The sequence below is a fragment of the Citrus sinensis genome, chromosome 1, assembly GCF_022201045.2.
Source record: "Citrus sinensis cultivar Valencia sweet orange chromosome 1, DVS_A1.0, whole genome shotgun sequence".
NCBI lineage: Eukaryota > Viridiplantae > Streptophyta > Magnoliopsida > Sapindales > Rutaceae > Citrus > Citrus sinensis.
The window spans coordinates 7,918,408-7,925,924 of NC_068556.1; positions in this window are offsets into that span (position 1 = coordinate 7,918,408).

The following is a 7,517-nucleotide window of genomic DNA, read 5'->3' on the forward strand; positions in this document are numbered from 1 at the left end:
TTTAATCATTAACCATGCAGGAACTGAGAAAGAAAAGCATGAAAACGACAGTGGATTTTTCTTAACCTTCTCATGTATTCACACAACAATAGTAATTAATTTATGAGTTTGCCTAAGTAATATTATTGTAATTTATAATTAAATAAAAGAAAATAAAATATGAGTAACATAATATTGTGATTAAGTCAATCAATAAATAAATTTTATATGACCATAAGTTACATTAAATGAAATTTAGGAAGACTCTTAATTTTTATTCATGCTTGATAAAAAAAAAGTGACCCTTGATTACAAACATATATCGTATTACCACCATGATTCCAAAACTAATTATTAAAAATAAGAAAGTGGCTTATGATTACAAACATATTATTACCTCCATGATTCAAAAAAGTAAAATTATGTACCATCCACTTGTTTGTTTTGCCTTGTTTAAAAATACACAAACACTTTTTTTTCCGCACGCCGCCTGAAGTTTTCATTTTGTTGCATTTGTTAGGGGTGAGCACGGTTCGGTTCGGTTCGGATCGAAATTAAGTAGAACCGATTTAAATCGGTTATTTTATAAAAAGAACAAAATAAGAACCGAACCCAATAAGAACCGAACTCAAACGGATCTTTTTGGATCGGTTCAGTTTTTTCGGTTCTAGGCCTATTAGGCCTATTTTGAAATTTCAAATTTTTAGCCTATTGGGCCTCATGAATGTAATAATTTTTTTCAACAATTAGTTCATCCTAATTTCATTACAAATATTAACAATAAATACAAAGTATTCAAAACACATTTTATCACTAATATCTTACTAACTACTAATAAGGTACGCACAAAATATGAAATATTAAAATTTCAAAATATATAACCAAACTCCAATACTCCATCTACATAAACATAATCATCATGTTGTAAAGAAAAATAAAAATAACAACAATTACAACTTACAACACAAAATAAAAAGAAAATTTAGAAACAAACGCCAACAACATTCTCCCATCTTCACCCAAAAAAAAAAAATTGCAAACAAACGCCAACAACATTCTCCCATCTTCATCAATATCAACATCAACTTTAGGCATTTTCCAACTCAATATTTGGATCTATAAAAAAATTTTAACACATGTCGATTTGAATAAAATCTAAAATTAATTCGGTTTTTCGGTTCAGCTGAGTGAACCGAATACCGAACCGACATTTCGGTTTTTTTTACAAATGATATATTTCGGTTTTTTTAAAAATAAAAACCGAACCGAATTAGAAAAAACTGCCGGTTCGGTTCGGTGTTTTTAAGACCACGGTTTTTTTGCCCACACCTAGCATTCGTCCACTTCCGTCTTATCTTCATTAGTGGATTTAACGAAATCTTAATAAATGACCTCTGATACCAGTTATGGTGAAGTACGTGGCGTTGTTATACCAGAACTACAACAGTTAAGACTGTTCTTAGGACCAGTAGTCCGCAAGCTCGGGTTTCCAGCCGATATACCTCTGTAATAAAAAACCTTTAAAACATTTTTCTCAGGTTATACAACCCAAAACAGACTTTCCTTTAGTCTAAAACAGGGTACCAAACCAGATAAGAAATGATCAAAAGTTTTCTGATGCACAGGATCCTTAGAAAAGGCAAGTGCAGAGCATACTTCCTTAGGTTTTCAAAATGAACAAATTTAATCTTTATTCTTTTTCTTTCTTAGAGCTTCATTTGCAGAGAGAGAGAAGAGTTTTAGGGATTCATGTTGTGAGAGAAAAACACGAGTTTTTTTTCTTTCAAACTTCTATCTCTTACAAGCAAGGGGAGAATCCTTTATATAGAGGAGGATTCTTGAGAAGATAGGACAGGACCCCTATCTTTTACATAATTGCACAACTTTAATTATTACAAAAGACAAAAGTGCTTTAATAATTAAAGCATGACTTGGACAAAAGTATTAAAGTAAAAACAAACTTTAATAATTATGCAAACATAAAGCGAAACATCATTATGACAACAAGACAAACTACTTTATTGAAAGCAACAAGACAAACAACTTTATGGAGAGCGGAGATTCATGTACTCGTCTTCGGATGAGCTTTCGGTCTCATCTGGGTCCGTATCACCAGAGTGAGGATGCTTTTGGAAGAAAGTTTTGGAGAGCTTTGGATGCTTACAGGAGGGACCACGGCATGGTGGATAAGGGCAATTATAGTCTCTGGGAGTACACTTCGGAGTATACTTAGGGGAAGTTTGGGTGGCTTTGTCAACTTTGGATGGTTGAGCTGGTCGTTTGGAAGATTGGGTTGAGGGTCCTGGTACGGAGGGGCCAGGTTCATCCATTGTTGGTTGGGGAAACTGGTGGAGGTGTTGGCTCAGAGGAAGAAAATCTTCCCATGGATCTTGTGAGTCTTGATAAAGAAAGTCAGTGTAGTCTGGTCGTTCTTCTTTGATGATGATGCCAGTGGACTTAGGTTTAGATATAGCAGATGGAGTGGGTATCATGAGAAGGTCATGTTGTGGACCTAAGGAGGTGTGAGAGATATCTTTAAGTGGCGGAGGTTGGTGGTTTAATTGGCAAAGGTAATTGTGCAGGACGTCTTGTATGTCATTTTCAATCACAGCTATATGTGGTGCAGTGAACCATTCATATACCTGATCTTGAGTCCAAAAGAGATGGGTGTCTGGATGTTGGAAGTATGGCCTGTGAATAATAAAAACTGATGTGAACATTTGTGCTTCAGGGGCAGGCATACGGTCAAGGTTGTAAATTTCGGACAGTTGTTGCAGTTTCTTTCTCCACCATGGGATGGGGGAGAACCATTCAAGTAGGGTCCAGGTAAGGGAGGTGGCGTTATCTGGATTAAGGAGGTGGTCCAGAGTGGGAGAAATGGGGAGGACTAACTTGGTTGCGTAAAGGACTGTTAGGCACCAGATGTACCATAACACGTCTTCAGTGGTGTCCCTGGCCGGATCAAGGGTTAAACCGGTAAGGAACAGATTTTCTGGGTGGAAAGTGGAAAAAGGAAAAGGGTCGGTGACAAGGTAGGCTTTCATGAAAAAGCGAAAGAGAGCTTTTCTTGCAAATTCTTGGATATCAAAAACAGAAGAGAAGGTTTTGTTGAAGGGAAAAGTTTTCTTGGTGAGAGCTTCTGGGGGTAGTGAGGTAGCCATGGAGATAATTGGAAAATGGTAGGTGGTGGAAAACAGGGTGAGAGGGTCTTGTGGTTTAGAGAGTCGGGAGAGCATATCAGGGATGAGGTTCTGGGATCCCTTTATATGCTTGACTGAAAAGTCATATTTGGAAAACCAATCTTTTAATCTGAGTAACATTTTTTCGGGAACAGTTTTACCTTTGAAATGAAAGATATTGGGGAAGGCTGAGCTGTCCATTCGGATGAGAAAATGGTGTCCAATCAGATGATACTCAAACTTTTTGATGCCATTCTTTACCGCTAAGATTTCTTTAAACACGCTATGGTAGTGCTTCTGTGTTTCAGAAAAATGTCCACTAGCGTAAGCGATAAAGTGTTCCTTGTCATTGAGTTCTTCGAGGAGGATGGCACCCCATGATTCATCACTTGCGTCTGTCTGTAATATGCGCTTGCCATCAGTAAGCAACTTTAAAGGAGGCGGATTTTGCGCAATCTGCTTGAGAGTAGTGACAGCACGTGTGTGGTCAGCATTCCATTCTGGGGGCTTCTTTTTCAATAAAGCCGAGAGATGATGAGTGTGATGGTCCACATGTGGGAGGAAATCACGGATGTAATTGATAATGCCGAGAAACTGTTGGATTTGCCTTTTGGAAAGTTGCTGATCTGGAAAGTGAAGCAATTCTTGGGCAATGTGCTTTCCTGGCTGGTAGTGTCCATCTTTAATGATCATACCAAGGAATTCAATATTATCTGTAGCAATGGTGCTTTTCTTGGCCGATAACATGATTCCATGACTTTGGATAATATCATAGAATTGGGACAATAGGTTGCGATGTTCTTCATGCGATCCTGAAAAAAGCAAAATATCGTCAATGTAAATCAATGCATGATGCAAAATGGGCTGGAAGATTTGGACCATGGATTTTTGGAAAATGGAGGGGGCAGTTTTGAGGCCAAAGGGTAGGACGGTCCATTGGAAATGGGCATTGGGAATACAAAAGGCGGTTTTGTAACGTTCGGAGGGTTCAATGCCGAGTTGCCAAAAACCAGATTTTAAATCAAATTTTGAAAAGATCTGGGCATTTTTAAGAAAAGTGAACATGCTTTGTCGGCGAGGTAAAGGGAATTTGTCATCTTGTAAAAACATGTTTAATGGCTGGTAGTCAATGACTAGGCGTTTCTTTCCTCGGACAATTTCAGAATGCTTTTCAACATAAAAGGCTTGGCAAGCCCATTGGGAACTTGTGGGCTCAATTAAACCTTGGGCCAACAATTGTGAACATTCTTGTTGGGCTAGGAGTAAGTCAGAAGGACTCATTCCTGGATGGGTAGCTTTAGTTGGGTTAATGTCTTCATTGAGTTTGAAGGGTAACTTAATGAAGAAAGACTTATTTTTCCACAATGGATTTGGATGGGTGAACTCAGAATGGGACTCTGGACAGAAACTCAAAAGTTTGGTTGAAATATCCTGGTAAGACTGGGGGGTTTCAGACAAATTGTAGAGTTTCAGAATGTTTGTGAATGGTTTGAACATGGACTTGACTCGGATTCCAGTGGGAATGATTTGGAGGTGTTTGATTTGGTGAAGGATGTCAAATCCTAATAAGATATCCTTATTAGGAAGAGTGGAACCAATAACCTTGGTCCAAATGACACAATTTGGGAAGATTTGAATACCAATGGATTTTTTGGTAATCAAAGAGGTGGTGAAGAGTTTGCCATTGACAGCTTTGAAATGTTCTTCAGACTGGGTCCAATATTCTGGTGGAAGAATATGGGGGTTCAACATGCTTCGTTGGGCACCAGTATCTATAAGACCAATTGCTGGAATGGGCCTTTGGAATTTTGAGGGCAAGATCTGGAGTTTGATGGATGGGATAGGAACTGTAGTATCAAGGGAGAGTAACTGTTGGTGGAAAATCACTTGAGACTGGTCACTATCTGAGTCAGAGGAATTTTGTAGTGCGAACACTGTTTCATCGTTGGGTTCATCTTGTTCAGAGAAATAGAATTCCAATTCATCTTTGGCAGGAGAGTAGTCTGTGGTTGCTTGAAGATGTTCAACCAACCGGATGGCCTTTTCTCTTTTGTTGGGACAATCTTTGGCATAGTGGCCTTTTCTCTTGCAGATGAAACATCTGCTTGATTGCTTTCGTTTGAATTCTCTGGAGGAGGAAGATTTCTTTCTGAAGAACCGGTAGGGCTTTCGGGATCTGCGAGGTCTGGATGAAAATTCTGGAGTTTTGAATTTCCGAAAATGCCGTTTTTTCTTTGAACTGCAATCGCAATCCTTTTTCTTGTGGCATTTGATCTGTAAATAAGGCTTTTTGCAAGCACTGCGGAAAGGTTCTTTGTCTTTCAACAGTTCTTTGAAAAACTGTTTTTGCTCGCAAAGTTTGTCAAGACAGGTTTTGGCAAGCTGGAAGATTTTGCCAAGGGAGATGTTGTCTAGGGAAAGATTGGATGCTGTAAGTTGTCTCTGGATGTCAGGTTGGAGTTCTTCGGGGAGGGAAGCCAGAAAGACATGCTTTAATGTCGGCTCATTGAATCCATTAAGCTTATAGAACAGCAGGGACATTCGCTTATAATGGAAGTCAAGATCCTTAGCATTGAGGGAGCAGCATTTCATGTTGAGGTAGTCTCGTCTGGCAGCTTCAAAGACTGCAGAAGGGTCGCCAAGGAATTGATCATGAAGTACAGCAAGAGCACTTGAAACTTCTGGAAGGTCAACAAACTGTAACTGGCGATATTGTCCTAACGAATCAAACCAATCTCTTAGAGCACCCGTAAAACGAGTAGCAAATTCTCTAAGGACTGATTGAGTTGTTGCTCCTGTTCTTAGCATCTGCAGGTCAATCCAGGCAGACATTTCATTGAGTCGGTCACGCCATTTATGAGATGGAAGATCATCAAATGTGAACCATGGACCATTTGACGATTTTTGACTGGGTGGATTGGGCTGGGCTGGAGAAGGTTGGTTTGTGGCAGAAGATTCAGGCATTTCTTCTTCAACTTCGGAGGGAATATCAACATATGGTTCTGTATGAGAGGTTTGGCCTTGATCAGGTTGAGCCATCAGGATTTTGGTAATATCAGCATAGGACTTTTCAGAGTCACTGGTGGATGCTGAAGATTCTGAGTCGGTTTCGGTATGGCTATCTGAAACAGCTAGATTTGAATCAGAAGTTTGATCGTCAGTAGATGAATGGATGACTGCGTGAGCAGTAAATTGGTTCATGGGTTCTTTATCTTTTGATTGGGCAGGGACTGATAAAGGAGCTGGTGGTGAGGTCGGTGTAAAAGTAGGAGATGGTTGGCCAGGGATGGTCAGAGAGGAAGGATGAAGAGGGGGAGGTCGAGGCTGCGGTCTAGGTTTGGGTTTAGGTTTAGGTGGCGGTGGCAAAGGATTGTCTCTGAAAAGAGTATGAGTCATGCCAAATAACTTGGAAGGGTCATATTGTTTAATAGGAGAGAGCATAGAGGCAAAAGGATGGTAAGTTGGACCGATAGAAGGAATAAGAGGTGAACTGGTGAAAAGGGTAGGTCTCTGTTTTTCAGATTCAATCTGAGCAAGTTCAGCTTTTAATCGCCTGATTTCCCTTTCCTTTTGGTCAAATTCGGGACCATTGTATCTGTGGGCTAGCATGGCTCGTAACTCTGAATCGAGTTGGCCAATTCTGGACTGGAGATTTTGGTGGATCTGCTGCATCTGTGCAGAGATGGAGTCAACCTTTGTCTCAAGCTGTTCAGTTCGTAAACTGATTTTCTCAACTTTGGAATTGATATTGACCAAAGTATCATTCTGTGCTCTAGCATTTTGGGTTTGCCAGTTGAGGACTGATTCAAAAGGTTTGGGAGGTTCTAGGTGGCCAGTGGAGGTAATAGGTGAAGGGATAAAGGGTTTGGACACAACATTTCGTTGAGAATCTGTATGGGGTTCCAAAGGAGGAAAGGAAGAAGAGTAATCTGAAGAAGTAGAGGAAAACATCATACAAGCCAGTGGTTGGACGATAGGTGTTGGGTGGGAGAGTGGTGATGGAATCTCAGATTTGCAATGTTTGGCAATCCATGTGAGTTCTTTTCGGTAGATGGGTAATGGAGCCGGTGGAGGTGGAGGATCTGATGGTGGTTTAGGGTCACAGTGGTGACATGGAACAGGAGGTTTTTTCTTTTTGGGTTTCTTTTTCCTTGTGGTTGCGTAATCATCGTCTTCTTCCCAATCATCCCAGCAGGGACAATTTGGGTCACACATGCCGGAACCAGGGGCATCCCATAGGAAATGGCCATTGTGTTTGGCTGGATAAACAGGGTAGCCTTGAGAATTAAACCCTGTAATGGGCAGATCTTCCTGCGCTGTCTGAACAGCTGTGATCATTGAAGAATAGGTAAAGGAGAG